Source organism: Herpailurus yagouaroundi, unplaced genomic scaffold (assembly GCF_014898765.1).
Source record: "Herpailurus yagouaroundi ecotype Mexico unplaced genomic scaffold, PumYag 159, whole genome shotgun sequence".
Taxonomy (NCBI): Eukaryota; Metazoa; Chordata; class Mammalia; order Carnivora; family Felidae; genus Herpailurus; species Herpailurus yagouaroundi.
The window spans coordinates 5331399-5351512 of record NW_024412400.1 but is presented as its reverse complement, the minus strand read 5'-3'; the positions used below and the strand labels follow the sequence as shown (position 1 = coordinate 5351512).

The 20114-nt window shown below is 41.8% G+C and overlaps 1 protein-coding gene and 1 long non-coding RNA gene across 23 annotated transcripts in view; one reads left to right on the top strand and one right to left on the bottom strand.

Moving 5' to 3' along the window:
- Positions 1-241: 241 nt before the first annotated feature.
- LOC121033452 (uncharacterized) lies at positions 242-9273 on the bottom strand. Its single transcript, XR_005791918.1, has 4 exons — positions 8983-9273; positions 7409-7479; positions 5640-5742; positions 242-679 (listed from the first exon to the last, which is right to left on the bottom strand). It is a non-coding gene; the product is annotated as an uncharacterized LOC121033452 (long non-coding RNA).
- Positions 9274-9328: 55 nt separating this feature from the next.
- Positions 9329-20114, top strand: part of LRRFIP2 (LRR binding FLII interacting protein 2) — a 105714-nt gene continuing 94928 nt past the window's right edge. For 6 of the 22 annotated variants that reach the window (XM_040479747.1, XM_040479739.1, XM_040479745.1 and 3 more), the window contains exon 1: positions 9330-9635. The gene's annotated coding sequence lies outside the window, so the exon portion shown is untranslated. Of the gene's footprint in view, positions 9636-10356; positions 10476-14529; positions 14626-16437; positions 16457-20114 lie in introns of those variants that run through there. The other 16 variants (XM_040479756.1, XM_040479754.1, XM_040479755.1 and 13 more) reach the window with 10 other exon arrangements.

Sequence of the window (20114 nt, the reverse complement as noted above, 5' to 3'; positions counted from 1 at the left end):
GTAGACCTAATTCACCACTTTTTAGTGGTATCTTTTGCATATTTTGACTCTGGGGTATTGGTATGAAAAATAGATTCCTTTAAAAATTATCTGAGTATAGATGTAGTACATTTCATCCAGGAAGATTCTGAACAGTAAACAAGTCAAATGAAATCACTGGTACCTCCATTCCTTAAGGTTAACTTTGAGTGCCTTTTTCCAGTATTTGTCTATGTCTGTATAACATTAAACAATACTGGAATCATCTTGAACATATTGTTTAGTAACATACTCCTACATTTAAATACATGGCTAATTTCTTCTGCAATAGAAATTTTAATGGCTATATTCCATTATCATAATATCTATTTTTACAGTAACCAGACCCAAATCTAATTTCCAAACATGAAATTCTGATGAACAAGACCACAGAGCAGTGATTCTGATCAGCGTTATGCCTGGTAATAACAGCAGGCTATTCCATAGCACACACAGCTCCAGGACGTGAGATTAACTTCAACAACTATTCATTTAGTTTAGTTTGACTTTCTGCCAGTCTTATGACCAACTTGAAGCAGGTCCTAGAACAGGGAATGTTATGTTTGGTGTCCAGGGAAGCAGCAAACTGGAGAAGCCATCCGAAATTCCAGAATAATACAGAGAGCCAACACGTTATCCATTTCCTGCAGCAAAATTTGATCTAAAAGGATAAAAATGCCATATAAGTTAGGTTAAACATCTTGTGGGGAAAGTAACCTATTAGTGTACAAGGGAATGGAAGTGGTGAAACCAAAAAGAAGCTGAAAACAAATCTGTACGTACATTTTTCTTTCAAGACTCCACACTATGTAAATGTCCTCCAAGAAGATAAACTTGAGCTGACTCATTGTCACTTGCTTCTGCAATGATTTCTGAGGCGTCTTAGATAGTAGCCACCCTGCCCCCAGGGTCCTGAGGGCTAATAAATATTTTTCAGGTGGACTGACAACAGGAAAGAATTGTAGGACAAGAAACTACCTGTAATACCTAGGTGTGAGTACCCTGGAAAGTGATGTGCTGAAAAACTGCCCCTTCCAGCTGGTTAACTTTTATGCTCATGCATTTATTTACTTTTTGTGACATTCACTCATCAATGACAAATGAATATATGACAGCCTAATGATACAAGGGAAATGCAGTATTGTGTATAGAATTGGAAGAGATGCAAAATGAGTGCCATGACATTTCGTTTTTCTTTCTTTCTTTTTCTTTTTTTTTTTGTAATCTCTACACGCAAAGCGGAGCTCAGACTCAACTCACGGCGACCCTGAGATCAAGTTGCGTGCTCTTCCGACTAAACCAGCCAGGCACCCCAATGGTATTACTTCTTTTAAAAGCTTTGGGAGAATGCTTTAGGCCTTTGTTAATTTGTAGAGGTCGTATTATTTTCTGGCCATCAGTGTCCATTTCCTTATTTTGTTGACAGCATCCCATTTTTTCTTCTGGGGAACCACTCCTCTCCTACAGTCCATGTTCTTTGGGTGAAACATAAGTGAAGCATGTGACTCATATTTGGCCAATCACAGCATAAAATTTTCCTAGCTGGGGATGGGATCTGTGTCGGTTTAATTAGTGAATCAGGGACTGCTGCTAGGAAGGATCTTTCTCATGCTGGACTTGGATGGGGACGGATGTAGACCTGAAATTGTTGGAAACCATTTTGCGGCCACACGAAGTCTGAGTATAAAGGCAACATGGAGGAGAGCTGAGCCTTTTTTGTTGCTGCTTTTTGTTTCTCAGAAGGCTCTCTTTTGTCTGATTTGAAATGGGCATGAGTGGCAGTAGATTGAAAGTTCTAACTCTACCCTTATTTTATTTTTTTAAAAATTTTTTCAACGATTTTATTTATTTTTGGGACAGAGAGAGACAGAGCATGAACGGGGGAGGGGCAGAGAGAGAGGGAGACACAGAATCGGAAACAGGCTCCAGGCTCCGAGCCATCAGCCCAGAGCCTGACGCGGGGCTCGAACTCACGGACCGCGAGATCGTGACCTGAGCTGAAGTCAGACGCTCAACCGACTGCGCCACCCAGGCGCCCCTAACTCTACCCTTATTTTAACAGGACAGCTAGAAGTGTCTAAATTATAAGAAAATTGATGCTTTGTAACAACTAAAGAAATAAAAAACTCCGTATTGGAATAGTTTATTATATAAGCATTGTAAAATGCCTTCTAGGGGGGTGCCTGTGTGGCTCAGTCAGTTGAACATCTGAGTCTTGATTTTGGCTCAGGTCACGATCCTAAACTTATGGGATTGAGCCCTCAGCATGGAGCCTACTTAAGATTTTCTCTCTCTCACTCTGCCCCTCTCCCCTGCTTGTGCTCTTTCGTTGTAATATTAAAAAAAAGTTTTCTAGGGATATGGCAGTGTGAAGTGTATAAAAGAAAACATCTTTTTTATTAAGTTTATTTATTTATTTTGAGAGACAGAGACGGTGCAAGTCGGGGAGGAGCAGAGAGGGAGAGAGAGAATCCCAAGCAGATTCCACACTGCCAGCCCACACCCTGAAGCGTAGCTCGAACTCATGAAACCCTGACTGAGATCACGACCTGAGCTGAAACCCATAGTCACTTAACCGACTGAGTCACCCGGGCGCCCCTAAAATAAATCTTTTTTAAAGAAATGTAAAATCTGCTTGGAAAGACATGAAAACATTAAAAAACATTCTATTTTTTTTTTTTCAACGTTTATTTATTTTTGGGACAGAGAGAGACAGAGCATGAACGGGGGAGGGGCAGAGAGAGAGGGAGACACAAAATCGGAAACAGGCTCCAGGCTCTGAGCCATCAGCCCAGAGCCCGACGCGGGGCTCGAACTCACGGACGGCGAGATCGTGACCTGGCTGAAGTCGGACGCTTAACCGACTGCGCCACCCAGGCGCCCCTAAAAAACATTCTAAATCCTTTAGAACACAAATGAGTTGCAAACAGTATGCATATTAAGTGTTCAGAATGGCAACATAAAGACAACTATCTAGAAACAAAACCAGCCTACAACAAAAGAGGGTTTAGACTAAACTCCCAACTATTTCCATTAAATTCTCAAGGCACTGGTCCTCATATCCTTAGTCTTTAGGTAGATCCACATCTTTGTATTTCCTCTCTGGATGTTTCCTCTGAATGACTGACTTGTGTATCTAATTGCCTATTTGATATCTCCATTTAGATGACCAATAGGCACCTCAAACGTCCGGAAAAAGTCTTTTCCTCCAAACTTGCGTGACCTAGACTGTCTTCCAAATTTCAGTAGATGGCAACGGCATCCTTCCAGTTGCTCAGGCCTAAAACCTTACAGGTGGTCTTTTCTCTTTTTCTTGCATATGAAATCCATTCCACTAGCAAATCTTACTGGCTCTATCTTCGAAATGTATTCAGAAACTAACCACTTCTTCTTAATACCTCCACTGCTGCCTGAATTATTGCAATAGACTAACTGGTCTTCTTGATCTCATCACTGGCCCTCTAAAGTCTCGTTACAATAGAGCAGCTACAACAGTCTCATTTTATGAAGTAAATTTTCAGACATACGTAAAAGGTGAAAAGATTTTATAATGTTCCATCTGTATACCCACTATCTGTAGAGTCCACTATTAATAGCACGGTCCTGTTAAGATGACAGATTGTGTAGCTCGTTTGCCCAAAACTCTCTGACAGCTTACCTCATTCAAAAAGGAAAAGCCAATTTCTTACCATGGTCTTCAAGAATCTATGATCTGGTCCCTATTACCATTCTTCCCCGTTGACCATTACCCTTCAGCCACAATGGTCTCCTTGTTGCTTACTCAAACACGGCAGGCACATTCTTGCTTTAGGGTCTTTGCACTTGCTGTCCCTTTGCTTGGGATGCTCTTCTCCTTGGTATGTGAATGGCTTGCCTCTTTCTTTGGATCACCTCATTAGAGGTCTTCTCTGACTCTTCCAAGTAAGTATTAGGTTGAACAATTTAATGCCATCCAACCATGTTTAACCCACAGGAACCCAATATTGTTCTGAGTTGAAAACAACGTAAAAAAGATCAGGAGCTTCATATGGTTCAAGCTAATAAAATGCACCACCACCCAACCTTTTTATTCTCACCTGGATTCCAAATTTCTTTATAGAGCTTCTTAGATACTACTATCTTATATACTACTGTGTATTGTCTATAATATGATCCTCAAAGTTAGGGAATCTTTCTGTTTTGTTCACTGCTGCACGCTCAGTGTGCAGACTGTAACCTGGCTTATAGTGGGTACTCAGAACATACTTAAAGAGTGAATTCTTCACGTTGAAGCCAGAGTGAGTTTTTGGAAACACCAATCTGATGCCACTCCTACTAAAAACTCTTAAATTGGTTTGTATCACTTCAGAAGCAAAGATAAGAATCCTTACCAAACCTGTAAGACCCTGCATGGTGGGTCTTTGCTTAATTCTCTAGATCCCTCTCACATTATCTCCCTCGTTTCTTTTCAGTCTCTGGGACTCTGTTTTCCCTTGCTCTTCCTGTGCTTCTGTATCAAGTTCACTATGAGGCAGTTTTAAATCTTAGCTCAAAGATTCTCTTGCTAGAAGCCATTTCTGACACCCCAGATTTGGTAGAATTCCACTTTAATGCCCTCAGGCACCACTTCTCTACCCTTAGTAATACCTATTGGGATTATAAAGTTACTTTTGTGTGATAATTTGTCTCCCTCACCAGACAGGAAGTTTCACGAGAAGAAAACACAGCTTTCTTTTTACTTCCCTTTGGATCCCTAGCATCTATGAAGTATCTGGCACATAGTAAGGGCTTAATACTCCTTAAAAAAATAGATCCTGTTGTGTCTCTGTCACCAGCGTCTAACTGGGCAACTGGTACACAGTAGACGAATACATTTGCTAAACAAGCCATAGAAGGAAGAGCATTTGACTACTTATTTACAATAAATATATAACACATAAGGGCTATCACTTGATTATTTGTGATGAGGCATTCATACATAAGTGATACCTACCCCAAATCCCAAATTCTCTCTCCTCATCAACTTCTTCTCAACGCTAAGACTGAAGAAAGTAAGTTACACTTCTTTTCTTTCCTTTGTTTATTCTCTGGTGGAGTAAAGGGTGAGCTGGCTAGAATTCATTTAGAGCCAGAATGAACCAGAAGTGAGATCTGGCTTCTGAACCAACAGACCATGCCTCGTATTCTCACTCGGATAGTTAGATGTTTAGAAACTTTTTTTTTCCCCAGTCAGGGGCACCTGATTTCAGCTCAGATCATGATCTCGTGGTTCCTGAGATCAAGTCCTACGTCATCAGTGCACAGCCTGCTTGGGATTCTCTCCCCATGTCTCTGCTCCTCCCCTGCTGGTGTGCACACGCTCTCTCTCCCTCTAGAAAGAAAGAAAGAAAGACAGAAAGACAGACAGAAAGAAATAAAGAAAAAAAGAAAGAAAGAAGGAAAGAAAGCACTAGAAAGTTTTCCCCTCAAATGAAAAAGCTTTGCATTATTTTTCTTTTTACTTTAATAGCAACCTCTTTGAAAACATTTCAGTGGTCAAAGGATATATTAAAACACCCACATACACAGGTTGTATAAATTTACAGGTTTATTAGGGCAGAATGACATGGAGCAGTATAAGCAGAAAAAACCAAAAATCTTACAAATGACTTCCTTTTAAGAGTGCTGAAACACAGAATTGTCATAGTAAGCTTGTAATTCCAGAGGAGCACTGTGGCAAGCTTACGGACTTTGTCATTTGTTAATCTGGGAAAGGGAGAAGAGCCAAATCAAATACAGTACAAATGAATTGTTACAAAATGGTAATTTTCGACATAATGAAACTTAAAAAGAAACTAAAAACCTAAAGAAGATAGCAAGATGTGAATTTTCTAGTTTTAAATTTTTTTTTTCAACGTTTATTTATTTTTGGGACAGAGAGAGACAGAGCATGAACGGGGGAGGGGCAGAGAGAGAGGGAGACACAGAATCGGAAACAGGCTCCAGACTCTGAGCGATCAGCCCAGAGCCTGACGCGGGGCTCGAACTCACGGACCGCGAGATCGTGACCTGGCTGAAGTCGGACGCTTAACCGACTGCGCCACCCAGGCGCCCCAATTTTCTAGTTTTAATAATGTATTATGGGTACACAAGATGCTGCCAGAGGGTGAACCTGGGTGGAGGGTAACCTCGCTGCGTTATTTTTGTACCCTTTTGCGAGTCTATAATTATTTCCAAATAAAAAGTGAAATAAACACATAAATAAAATAAAGAGACAGCAGGAAAAACAGTAAATGTAGATAAGAAGGGATTTTTAGAACGAGAACTTAAATATACATAGTCAAAGACTTGCTTTGCCAGATTCCCATAGGTTTATAAGGAGTTAACCAAAATGAAAAAGACACACACATCTCATTAATAAAAACATGAGGCTTTGAAAAGTCGCATCCTATTTTTAATGTCTGAACTAATGATGTTTTCTGGAAATGTGCAGAGAGCAACACGTAGTACTATGTGTGCAAAAGACAACTGAATTTTGTGAAAACCACAAAAAACGACTGCTCTTGAGAAAGGAAAAGTTTTATTTCTTGACATCATCAAAGAAAAACGTGAAGGATCTGATAGGAACGAAACAAAAATGTACAAATCCTACTACCTCATTCCTCAAAACCATATAAACACTTGCAAGATTTTCCTTCATCCGTTAAATGTCTCTAGAGCAGCCAGCCTACACAGACCTGGGGGCATTCACATGTCAGAATATTCCATAAAAATCTGGGAACATATTTTTGGCAGAAAGAAGTCACTTTGTGTGCAAGGAAAGGCTGCTTGCGAAAGAATGCAGACTGACACAGTTGGGCAGGAGCCCCTTGCACTGACATAATGTTAGTGTCATCATTTATCACATTATTGGGAGCATTTAAAAGACACAGGGCGAGGGTGCCTGGGTGGCTCAGCAGGTTGAGCGCCTGACTCTTCTCATTTCCGCCAGGTCATGGTCCCAAGGTCTTGAGCTTGGAGCTCAAGCTCCAACACTGAGCTTGGAGCCTGCTTAAGGATTCTCTCCCCCTCTCCCTCTGCCCTTCCCCTGCTGGCGCTCTCTTCCGCTCACATAAAACCACCAACCAACCAAAAGACACATGGCATTCTGAACTCCTAAAACAAGTAGAGTTGTTTTTTGGTGTCAAATAGATGGCAAATATCCTTTAGAGGGAGAAGTAAAAACGCAGAGAAGCTCGCTCCAACATTGCCTCGTATCACTCGACCTTAAAGCTTATTTTTGTAACAAAATTCTAAAAGCAACATACAAATCTGCTTGGCTGGACACTTGACTTATATTTCCTTCTTAAATATTTGAGTATAGCACATGGTGCAAAAGGGGAATTAGGGCTAGAGTTAATTAGAGTTCATCAGTTAGAGTTTAATTTCTGACCCTTCCAGCGACTATGTCTTCGTTACGACAATGGGTATAATAATCCCCGTATCTCAAGGTTGGTCCCAGTCCTGAAAGGGATAATGTATTTAAATGCCTAGCACAATGCTGTGCAAACAGTAGGCAGCAAGAAGTGTGAGCTCGCTCCCAGTTTTCCCAGAAGACACGACAAAATATTTCTGTTAGTTTGCTATGAACCAAAACAAATGGCCAAGGAGTAAGCAAAAAGGGCTCGAGATTCTAATCCCACTATTATTATCCAAACAATCGTCCCGTTAATTATGCAGTTATATAAACTAAAATTGAATAAACATTATTGGGTTTTTTGGTATTATTCAGGTAATGCGTTATAACCTGAAAAGGTCCTCTCTTCGCAAGTCCGCTTTTAATTTTGTCTTTAACTGATTTAGCAAAATAGGTCATTAATTCTCTTATTCAGATCATAACACAGCTCCATCTTTTGGGAGGAGTAAGCTCCCAGGTAAAAATCATAGTTTTAATGTTTACTCATGGGTTTCAGGAAAAGTGACGTGGGAAAAGAAACGGTAAAAGGTTAAAGAATTTGTCTTCCGGGGCTGTTTGCCTTCAAGCATCTGTTGATGTCTGTCTACACACCAAAGCTCCCTAATTCCTGCCTTGAACCTCCGCTAAGAAGCCACAGTCCCAGACCCCAACAACTCCCAAGGGGGAGCAAGCCCTTCGAAACTGAAGGAGCGGACAGGACAGAGACAGCCCTTAGAAGGCTTTGGAGGGGGCGCCTGTGTGGCTCCGTCGGCGAAGCGTCCCACTTTGGCTCAGTTCATGATCCCAGGGTTTGTGAGTTCGAGCCCACAGTCGGGCTCTGTGCTGGCAGCTCAGAGCCTGGAGCCTGCTTCAGATTCTGGGTCTCCCTCTCTCTCTCTATGCCCTTCCCCCGCTTGCTCTCTCTCTCTCTCTCTCTCAAAAAATAAACATTAAAAGGAAAATTAAAAAAAAAAAAAAAAAAAAGAAGCAGGCTTTGGGAGACAGGTTTTTACCATAATCCGCGGCCTTACGCAGCAGTTCTGGAACCTACAGTCCCCGGCTGTAAAACTGTGTCTAAGTTGTCATTTCATGTCTTTGTCTCAGGAAGCAGCTCAACTATCACTTCCCTCCAGACTATCCCGAAAAAGGGGGTCTCGCCCACTCAACCCTCGCATCATTCTTCTGTATTTCCCGCATGGCATAGCCTTGCCACAATCCGTCTTTACCTTGTCTGTCTGCTTAAACCTCTCTACTCCACTAGAAGGTAAGCTTCCTAAAGAGCAAGGCCCTGGGTCTGCCTCCAGCGCCTTGAACCTGCTGAGTCTCAAGAGACTAAAGAGACACTTCTGGAATGAACGACAGGTCCGGGTCTGGCAGCTATTTAACTGCCTCCATATCCCGCCATCTCCGCCCCTCCCCCCCCCCCCCAACCACCGCCGCCGCCTTCTCCGGAAATCATTTCAAAATCACGGGTTTTCATTTTGGAAACAGGGCTTTCAGCGTTGCCGCTACACCCGCTCGCTCTCGCACGCTCGTTCCCTGCAGTCGGAGCCGCCGCCCGGCCCACTTACCCAAGCCCACTAGGCCGGACAGTTTAGGGGCGATCAGGGCAGGTGCAGGCTCGAGCGGGCGACCGCCTCAGTTCACCTTCCCTGTCCCCGGTCCTCCGCGGGCCCCGAGAAGCCACCTCTAGGCCGCCCGGGCCTCCGCCCACCGGCGGTCGCACCCTGCCGCCCTCCCTCCGGCGCGGCGCCAGCAGCTCGCAGCGGTCGCGGCGGGGGCTGCTGCTCCCGGCACCCCGCGCAGCCGGCCGCGGGAGAGCCGGCAGTCTTTTCGCCAGGCCGCGAACCCGCCTGTCCCGCAGCGCGCGCCGCCGCCGCCGCAACTGCTTCCGGGTGAGCGGGTCACCGACCCTGTGGCCCCGCCCCTCCTTCGCCTCCTTCGGCTGCCGCTGGGGCTGCGGCTCCTCTCGGGGGCCGGTTCCCGCTGTCTCCGTGTCAGCCACCGCGCCGCGGGGCCGCCGGCGTGACTGAGCGACCCGCTGCGGGCGCCGGGAGCCGCTGCGTCCGGCCGGGCAAGCCTGCGGGAGCCTGGGAGCCAGTCCGCCGTCCGCGCCCCTCGCCCTCCGCTCCTCGCTCTTCGCCCGTCCGGGTGCCGGCGGCCGACCCGCGCGCCCCAGCCCTTCCCGGGCGGCGCCGCAGTCACAGTCCGCGCCCAGGGACAGGTAAGGACCGCTTCTCCCGCCGGCTCCGGAGGCCCCTGTTCGGCCTGCAGCCCGTGCGACCCGCGCCGCCGCTGACCCCTGCTGGGGGCCGGGCTTCCCCGCCGGCTCCGGGTCGGGGTCGCCCCCCGCCTACCGCGTTCGCCGGCAGCACGCCTGATTTCTAACGCGCACCCTCCGTCTGCGCCGGGGGGCAAGGGTCTCTCCCATTGTGGAAGAAATTACATCGGGCCGCTGTCCCTTTTGCCTCCGGTGTTCGGGGCTCCTTCATCTCCTCCCCAGCGCGACACCCCAGCGAACGGTGTCAGGCCGGTGGAGGGCGTAGCATTTTTATGGGATTTTTTTTTCTTTCTTCCTCCTTGACCCGAACTGAAGCGCGGGCATAACAGGCGCTTGCTAGGAGTGTCAGGGTTAATGCTTGACTAATATGTGGCGTTATTCACACCCAGATCGTTAAGTTATACAGCTCCAGTCAGGCCTGCTTCTCTTGCCTGTGGATATCCAGCAGGAAGCTGGCGGACCTATGGAAACGCACCTCTTTGCCTCTCTTAGAGGGGAGGAAAAAAGTTCAAGTGTTTGCTCTACTTTTCCGCCGTGGGAGATACAAATACCAGGCTGCCGAGAAACGGCTAGGGAAATACTGTGTCCTAAACTTTAACTGTTTGTAGCTCATTTTCTTTGAGTTTCCATTTAATGACTCAGCATTTCTGCCATAAACAAAAACTGCAGAGTAGTTTAATTGGGTGAAAGAGAAGATGTAAGGACAGTAGCCATTACTTTATGTTCTCACAATGGGAAGAGAACGTGGATGCAGTAAATGGAACCAGAGGGACGGTGAACGGGGTACGGGTGGGCGAGTTCATAATGTTTAGAATAACATTTTTCCCCCCAGGATAACATTTTTATTTTATTTGGGGATGAATCTGTATATAAGGGTGCAATTGCAGATAAAAGTTAGTTGGCAAAGACTTGAGGTTTGCTGTGGTTTGGGCGTCTTGACGAATGAACCCTGCTTAACTTCTGTTTATCCTCTGTTTAACAAATGTAGAGATGATGACCTGGTGTTAGATTCACGTTGGAGTAAGAATTTCAGAAAGTGATTCATTTAGAAAGTTAGGTCACGCTGTGAATCATTGATACGGATCTTAGGATTGGAATAGAGAGGAAAGCTAGAAGTTTGTTACTGCCTGTTTAATTAGAAGCTTTCAGTCATTTTGTATGAAGTGTTGTATTATGCTTTGTTAGGTTTGTTGGTAGGTATTTATTGTTATGAAGTGTGATAAGGAAATCCTAATTGAACTTTTGCAGAATGTTTGGCTTCAGAATAGTTTGTTAGTTCCTGAGTATATTGTGGTAATTTTACCCCCACTCCTTTTTTTGTTTTTTGGCCAGATGTGAGAAGATAATTAAAGATGTCTAGAAACAAAATAAATGTCAGTGAAAAGATATAAAAAAGTTTACTGAAAGAATCCATAGTTACAAAGTAGTCTTTTGAGTGAAAGGCCTCACCTATTTTGCAAATCCTCAAAAATGTGGAATGAGACTATACCGAGTTCTTACGTAAGTTCTGTTACAGAAGAAAGTGTATTGAGGTTGTGATTTATTATTGGAATGAATTCATTGTAAACTAGAAATAACTTTTTATTGCTCAAGTGTAATTTGATCATTTTTGGCTTTAAAAATGTTAAGCAAAATAACTTTGAATCACAGAATACTTGATACTCTTAACCTTGTTTTCCTTTTCTTTTTGGAACTCAGCTTATTTTACCTGGATTTTCATTTATAGAGAACCTTAGTTATTACTTACAAAGTAATGGTAAGTTGGTCTTGCTTACCAGATTCCTTTAATTCTTTGGCTAAATTTTGGCATCTCATTTTCTTATCCATTCTTATATACAGAGTGTTCCCTAATGTTGCTTTTGATTTTTCTCCAGCTAATAGTAACTTAATTAGGAGTTTCAGTTCCCAGTGAACAGTTTCCCTTTTGGAAAATCCCTTGTGGAAACCACCGTAACTAACAGTCTTGATAGGTAGACATACAAGAGAAGCCTTCTTTCTCAAAAATAAGATAAAAACAGAGAAGGAGACAAACCATAAGAGACTCTTGAATACAGAGAACAAACTGAGGGTTGCTGGATGGGTTTTGGGTGGGGGTGATGGGCTAAATGGGCAAGGGGCATTAAGGAGGGCACCTGTTGGGATGAGCATTGGGTGTTATACGTAAGTGATGAATCACTAAATTCTATTCCGGAAATCATTATTACACCATATGTTAACTAACTTGGATTTAAATAATAATAAAAATAATAATTAAAAAACAGAAGCCTTCTTTTGTTATGATTTAAGCATCTCCATAATGAAGGAAAAAACTGATATGGGGGTATATTTGGCAAATAGATTCTTTCTCTCTCAAAACAAAACCAAAAACAGATCTTTACTAGAAATGAGAGCTGTTTCTTGCAAAGCTCTTTGTGAATTGTTTATCCTGCTCCTAGTGTGAAAAGGGACAGAATTGATGATGTATAGAAAAAGAAATTCTCTCTGCAGCATGCTGGGAATGTTGATGAGGATCATTTAAGAGAAAATACAGTTCTTCCGTCTTCACCAGAGGAGCGCTATCCATTGCACCTACAAAATAGAGGCCGTTTCATAGCCTTTTCCTTGTGGGTAGTTGATTGCTTTCTGGAGACTCTGAATGGAGAGATGGACCTTTAACCAGGAAAACGTACTACCTTATCCAGTTTGCAAACAATAGACTTTATGACCGTCATTCAAAACTTAACTTTTAAAATTTCAGAAGGAAGGTATTGAGCAAAATCTGCCCTTTTTCTCCATTTTTCCTTTTAAGATAGACACCTTTGGAAATGATTTTTTTGCGTTGCACGTTGCACTTTGACTTTTAAAACTTTCTGCCCTACAGTAAATTAGGCTAGATTTAAAAGGAATCAAACATTGGCTAAAAACTGGGTTTGGCGTAAGTGTTACTTTTTCATTTGTTCTATTATTTTTTTATCTGGTGGGGGCTGGAGAGAGGATTCTGTTTCTTGGGGGAACTCTGAGCTTTGCTTTTGTGTGCTTTTGTTTGGGTCAGGAGAGCAGTAGATACAAGTGGTTGAGAAGGGGGAAGACGTGGCATGCGTACCCGGAAGGAGAATGCCCACTTCATGGGTGCAGTAGATGTTTGTGGGAGTTTAAAAAATTGATAACGACAGTTTAAATGTTATATGGTGCAAAAGAAGCCTTCTTTCCACAACAGACTTCTAGCCTTTTCCCTTTTCTACTCTCCCACCCCCTAATCCAGGCAACCACTGTGAGTGGTTTCCTGTATGTCCTCCTCCAAATTTTTTATTACATATGTAATTGGCTTTGTTTAGGAGAGTTATCTTCTTTCGTTGTTACCCTTGATATATCTTAGAGACTTTTCTTTATTTGCACATATGTCCACCTGATTATTTATTTTTAATGTTTATTTTTGAGACACACACACACACACACACGCACACTCACAGAATGTGAGTGGGGGAGGGGCAGAGAGAGAGAGAGGGAGACCCAGAATCCTAAGCAGGCTCCAGGCTCTGAGCTGTCAGCGCAGAGCTCATCACAAGGCTTGAATTCACAAACCATGAGTTCATAACCTGAGCCAAAGTTGATGCTTAACTGACTGAGCCAACCAGGAGCCCCCACCTGATTTTTAAAAAAGACTGAATGCCCTGGGTAGTGTAGATGAACCATAATTTATTCATTTTCCGTGATTTATTTTACCATTCCTTGTTAACAGACATTTAGATTGTTTTAGCTTTCTACAAATGCTGCTATAGTGAACAACTAGTATTTAAGTCTTTGCACTAGTCCATAAGTATGTATATTGAATATATTTCTGAAAGAGTGATTGCAAAGTTGGGGCTTAAGTTGTGAAAATGTATAAATTTATTTCCATCTTATATTGGACTTTATTTTATAATAGTTAACTTTCTCAACCTTGTGGAAGGAGAAAGGAACTCTTAATTACTTTGGATTCTTTATCTTCTCTATTTTAAAAAATACTAAAATGTATTGTATAAGGCGGTCTTAAACATTTTAGAGTGACAGGTGGTTAATTTTATTTGTAGTGGTAAGGCTAAAAATACTGTAGCTTGAAAACTGATGTTATATTTGGCAAGAGTTAAATGAATACCTTTTGTAGTGGGTTGTTTTAGGATTTTATGACTGGTGTCAATTAAAAATATCGTATATAGTTTAACTTCTTGCTCTAACGAAGTCTGCTACTATATTAGTCATGGGAAATAAATAGCCCACCTTCTGTCTTCCTTCACCGTCCACATCCTAGTCTATTCGTAATAAAATAAACCTTGGTAGAGTTTGAGATTCAAAAATCCTTTTGTAAACCATAGTGCTGTTGATGGATTAATTTCCCAAGGCAGGGGGTAGGTACAAATTCAGTTTTTATTCTGCAGAGTGTTTGTGAGCAAATTAAGGGTTTACGGTTTTAATTTCTGTACTGCACCGTTCACTCATGAACAAGAGGAAGGAGGTTGAGAACCTCTGTCCTTTTAAAATGATAGAGACTGGAGGAAAAAAAAAAAAGTACAGAGGGGCTAATGTATGATGATCAAGTTGGAACTTGTGAGTGGCAGTTTCTCTGGCTGGTGCCCAGGATCTATTTTGAGGCCTTGTCAAAGCTCATCTGACAGAACCTACCACAGAACCGTAATCTGTCCTGGCCCCTGCTGCAAGTCAGGAAGGCCTGCGGTTTAGGAAAAGTGGCAACCACAGAAGAGTGAGCTTACGAAGGACATTTGCTTTCAGAAGATTAAGTCTAAGTTTTGGGGTGAAAATCTGCTTTGCGTGCATATTCTAGGATCATTTTCTTTTTTTCTTTTTGCCCTCCTCTTTTCAGAGCACGATTAAGGAGAACTAACGAGGGAAGTGTTTTAGAAAAACGTGCACAAGGAGGAGCTCAGGATTGTACCGGCATTGATATCATGTTCTGGTTGTAAGAGTGATTAGATGTTTTATGACAGGGGAAAACCATTGCTGATACTGGCATAGGGTGGCCGTGACCCTTGTTGAACTAGTGCAATTCAGAGACCTGCACACGTGTCTTTGGATCAAAAGGACACTGGGAATGATGAGCTGTTTTATAAGCTTATTTTGAGTTCACACAGAGAAATTAGCTTCTTGCCAAATTCTCATTGTCTTCTTCCCATAGAACTGCTACAGTCTCATGTACATTATCGTGAAGTTATCTCTTTAAAAATAACTTGTGGCTGTTACCAGATGCTGTATCCCAGCACAGCTGCCTCTGGGTATCATGTGCTTTCTCACGAAAACCTTGCTGTTTTCTATACTTAGTGAATGAGGCACTTGAGTTTCAAGTTCTTTGACTGATTTCACTTCTTAGGCTAGAAAGCTGTTTAAAGGGTTAGTGCTCCACCAAGGTTCATTTCACCATATTAAACTGCAGCCTTGTATTACATTACAGTCAAGGTTGTTTGAAGAATTTGGTGTACGATGCACATTTAATTTGCAGACGGAAAGCCTGCAGATGGTTTCCTTTCTTCTGCTTTACATTAGGTCGTAACTCCAAGAAATTTAGTTTTTCCTTGCCCTCAGAAATGTGAATTATTTGCATTTGATAATGATGGTGTATTTAGTACTGTAGTCAATGTGAGGAAAAAAAATAAACTGGAGTATTTTTCCTTTTTTTCCTATTCCTATTTCTGGTTTATTCCTATTATCCCTTCCCTGTTTCAGCCTTCCCCTACCAGAAAAAAAGGGGGTGGGGAGGGTGAGGAGGGAAGGGGAGGATAGGGCAGAGCAGAGAGAGTGGAAAAGAGGAGAAGAGGTTGGGAAAAGCGTTTGAGTACAAAGTGTGTAACAGGGTTTTTAAAAATTTTGTATATATATTTTAATTTTTTTATTTTAGAGAGAGAGGGATCTTGAACAGGGGATTGGGGCAGAGGGAGAGAGAGAATCCCACGCAGGCTCTATGCTCAGTGTGCAGCCCAACCAGGGCTGGATCCCATGACTTTGGGGTCATGACCTAAGCTGAAAGCTAGAGTCAGACGCTCAACCAGCTGAGCAACCCAGGCACCCCAGGGTGTTTTTATTTTCTCAGGAGTGAAATATTAAAACCCTTCTTAAAGAATTGTAGTTCATCTCTTTCATTGTTTTCACTTTGAACCTTGTATATCTTAGTTTTTGGTTTTTTTTTTTTTTCCATTATGAACACCAAACTCTTAACTAGTGTTTAAAAAAAATTTTTTTAATATTTATTTTTTGAGAGAGAGAGAGAGAGAGAGAGAGAGAGTAAGTGGGGGAGGGATAGAGAAAGGGGGAGACACAAAATCTGAAGCAGGCTGTAGGCCCTGAGCTGTTAGCACAGAATCCAACACGGGGCTCAAACCCACGAACTGTGAGATCATGACCTCAGCTGAAGTCTGATGCTTAACCAACTGAGCCACCCTGGTGCCCCTTAACTAATTTTGATATAACAAAGCTTTACTGTTTAGGAAACTAATTTTAAAGTTCCTTGTTCGGATCACTTTGTTTTTCTTCTATAGACCCTACTTTCCTAAGTAGAAACATTTTAACAGCCAGGGGCACTCTTTTGGGTCTCTGTTGTCTAAGTAAAATACAGTATACTGTACGCAGAGGATTAGGATGTTAAAATATTTACTTCTCTGATTTTTTTTTAAGTTTATTTATTTTGAGAGAGCACACGAGCATATGCTAACAGGGGAGGAACAGAGAGGGAGAGAGTATCCCAAGAAGGCTCCTTGCTGTCAGCTCAGAGCCCAGCGTGGGGCTCCATCCTATGAACCGTGAGATCATAACCTGGATGGAAATCAAGAGTTAGGCGCAAAACCTACTGAGCCACATGGGCTCCCCTATTTCCCTGTTAAATGGTTTAACTAATTTGTAACAATAAATAATACAATTAGTAAGTATACATGTTGTTGCTATTAAAAAAAGCTTAAAAAAATGGTTTTGTTTAAGTGACCCAAGGATTATAGGACTAAAGATAGAAAAACAATTCAGTTTTACACTGGATGTCTTTTCCCCTCTCGTGGATATTGCCACATCGAAGTAGAGAGTCACTGTCCTCCTGTCTTACCCAACTCACCCTTTGCTGTCTATCCGATTTTTTTTAAAAGTACATTAAAATATACATAATATAGGAGCGCCTGGTTGGCTCAGTTGGTTAAGCATCAGACTTCAGCTCAGGTCATGATCTCATGGCTGGTGAGTTTGAGCCCTGTGTTGGGCTCTGTGCTGACAGCTCAGAACCTGGAGCCTGCTTCGGATTCGGTGTCTCCCTCTTTCTTTGCCCCTCCCCCCGCTCACGCTCTGTCTCTCTCTTTCTCAAAAATAAACATTAAGAAAATTAAAAAATGTGTACATAGTATAAAATTTACCATTTTAATTACTTTAAGTGTATAATTCAGTGGTGTTAAGTACGTTCACATTGTTGTGCAACCTTCACCACCATCCATCTCCAGAACTTTCTCATCATCCCAAACTAAAACTGTGCCCATTAAAAAAATAACTCCTCCTTCCCCATTGCACCTGACATCCACTGTTCAACTTTCTGTCACTATGAATTTGATACTCTAAGTACTTCATGTAAGCAGAATGATGTATCTCTGTTTTGTGTCTGGCTTATTCCACTTGGTGCAGTGTTCTCAAAGTTCATTAGCATGCATGAGAATTTAACTCCTTTTTAAGGCTGAGTAATATTCCATATCCTGTTTATCCCTTTATCTGTTGATGGGTACTTGATTTGCTTTTACCTTTTGGCTGTGGTGCATCGTGCTGCTGTCTATGAAAACAAGTATGTAAATATCTATTTGAGTTCCTGCTTTCATTTCTTTTGGGTGTGTACCCATAAGTGGAATTGCTGGATCGCATAGCACTGCTATGTTTAATTTTTTGAGGAATGGCCAAAAATTTCCAGAGCAGATGATCATTTCATAGTCCAAAGAGCAGTGTACAGGGATTCTGGTTTCCTGCATCTTTGACACACTTGTTATTTTTTTTAAATAATGGCCATTCTAATGGGTGTGAGATGGTATCTCAGCGTGGTTTTGGTTTGCGTTTCCCGAATAACTAGTGATGTGTAGCATCTTTTCTTGTGCTGCTTGGCCATTTATAGATCTTCTTTGGAGAAATATCTATTCAGGTCCTTTGCCTGGATTTGATTTGGGTTGTTTTTGTTGTTGTTGTTGTTGTTGTTGAATTTTAGGAGTTCTGTAGGTATTCTGGATATTAATCCCTTATTAGATGTACGATTTGCAAATATTTTCTCCCATTCCGTGGGTCACTTTTTTCTCTTGATGCACAGAGGTTTTATTTTGATAAAGTCCAGTTTATCTACTTTTTTTGTTGTTGTTGTTGCCTGGGCTTTTGGCATTGTATCCAAGAAATCATTGCCAAATCCAGTGTCGTTAAGTTTTCACGTATGTTTTTTCCTAAGAGTTTTATAGTTTTAGCTTACCCTTATTTCTTTGATCTACTGTGAGTTATTTTTTGTTTGTGGTATATGCCAGTAACACAGTTTTGGTTACTGTAGCTTTCTAGTTAAGTTTTGAAATCAGGAAGTGTGATACCTCTACTTTGTTCTTCTTTTTCAAGATTGTTTTGGCTCTTCAGGGTCCCTTAAGATTCCATGTGAATTTTAGTTTTAGGATGGGTTTTTCTATTTCTGCAGAAAATGTCATTGGGATTTGATAGAGAGTACATCGAATCTGTAGATCACTTTGGGTAGTGTTAACATTTTAACAGTGGTAAGTCTTCCAGTCTTTGAACACAGGGTGGCTCTCCATTTATTTATGTCTCTTTTTTTCTTTCAGCGACGTTTTGTAATTTTTAGTGTACAGGTCTTTTGCTCCTTGGTTAAGTTTTTTCCTTAAGTATTTTATTCTTTTTGATACTATTGTAAATGTAATTGTTTTCTTAATTTCCTTTTTGGATTGTTCATAGCTAGTGTATAGAAATGCAACTGGCTTTTTTGTGTTGATTTTTTTATCCCTGTACCCTTTGCTGGGTTTATTCATCCAGAGTTTTAAAAGCTGTTGCACTTGTTTTCTGTGTTGTGTAACAAGTGTAACAAATTTAGCAGCTTAAAACAACACACATTTATTATCCTACAGTCTCTATGAGGCAGGAATCTGAGCATGGCTGAGCAGAGTCCTCTGCATAGGGTCTTATGAGATTGCCATTGAAGTGTTGGCTGGGCTGAATTCTCTCCTGGAGACTTACATGATAAAATCCACTTCCAGGCTCACCGAGGAAGGTTTGGCAGAATTAATTTCTTTGTGGTTTTTGGACTGAAGCTTCTTGCTCACTAGCAGTCACTTTAAGGTAACTAAAGGTTATCTGGAGGCTGTCTTCGAGCTCCTGAAGGCTGCTCTCAGCTCTTAGAGGCAACGTGAATTTCTTGGCCCTGTGGTATTTCCTGATGGAACCACGTCGTCAAATCATCAAGGAGAGTCTAGAGCAAGTCTGCTGGCTGGCTAGTCTTATATAGGGTAACATAATCATGGGAATGACATCTCATAACCTTTGTCCTATTCTGTTGGTTAGAAGCAAGTCACAGGTCCTGGCCACATTCTTTGGGAGGTGTTTACACAAAGATGGGAACAGAAGGAGGGGGGATAATGGTGGGGAGCCACCTTAGAGTCTGTCTGCCATAGCTGATTACAAAATAGCCCATACTTTATAAACCATTTTTGTTTAAAAAACATACATATGCAGTTAAAAGAAGCATCTTACAAAGTAACACATACTTTGAAAAACGTGCGTGCAATTGAGGTATCACTGGTGGTTTTATTGTTCTTTTGTATTTTATTATTTTCCTCCCACTTCTCCTCTCTGCAACATCCCAGTTTTGCAATTTGAAATCAATAGTTGGTGTTTTCACCATAACTAAATAAATATTGTTTACTGTTCAGCCAGGTTTTCTACCATGATTGTTTTCTTTCTTGTTTAACTTTCAGTTTTTTCCAGGAGGGTTTCCAGGGGGTTCCCTTTTTTTTTTTTTTTTTTTTTTGGCTTAGTTTTCTGTTCACCTTCCTTTTCCCAAGTGCTCCAACAGATTTTTTTTTAATGTTTGTTTGTTTGTTTGTTTGTTTATTTTGAGAGAGAGAGACAGACAGCACGGTACTTGCCTGAGCTGGGGAGCGATAGAGAGAGAAAGAAAGAGGGAGAGAGAGAAAGAAAGAAAGACAGAGAGAGGGAGAGAAAATCCCAAGCAGGCTCATTGCTGTCAGCTCAGAGCCCAACGTGGGGCTCAATCTCATGAACTATGAGATTCATGACTGAACCAAAATCAAGAGTGGGGTGCTTAGCTGACTGAGCCACCCAAACACCCCTCCGGGAGATTTTTCAAATGCCTCATCCTATCTCTCTAATTTCTTTTGAATAAGATAGTTTTTGAAATACAGAAAAATATAAAACAAAAATACAGTTTGAGGAAGAACA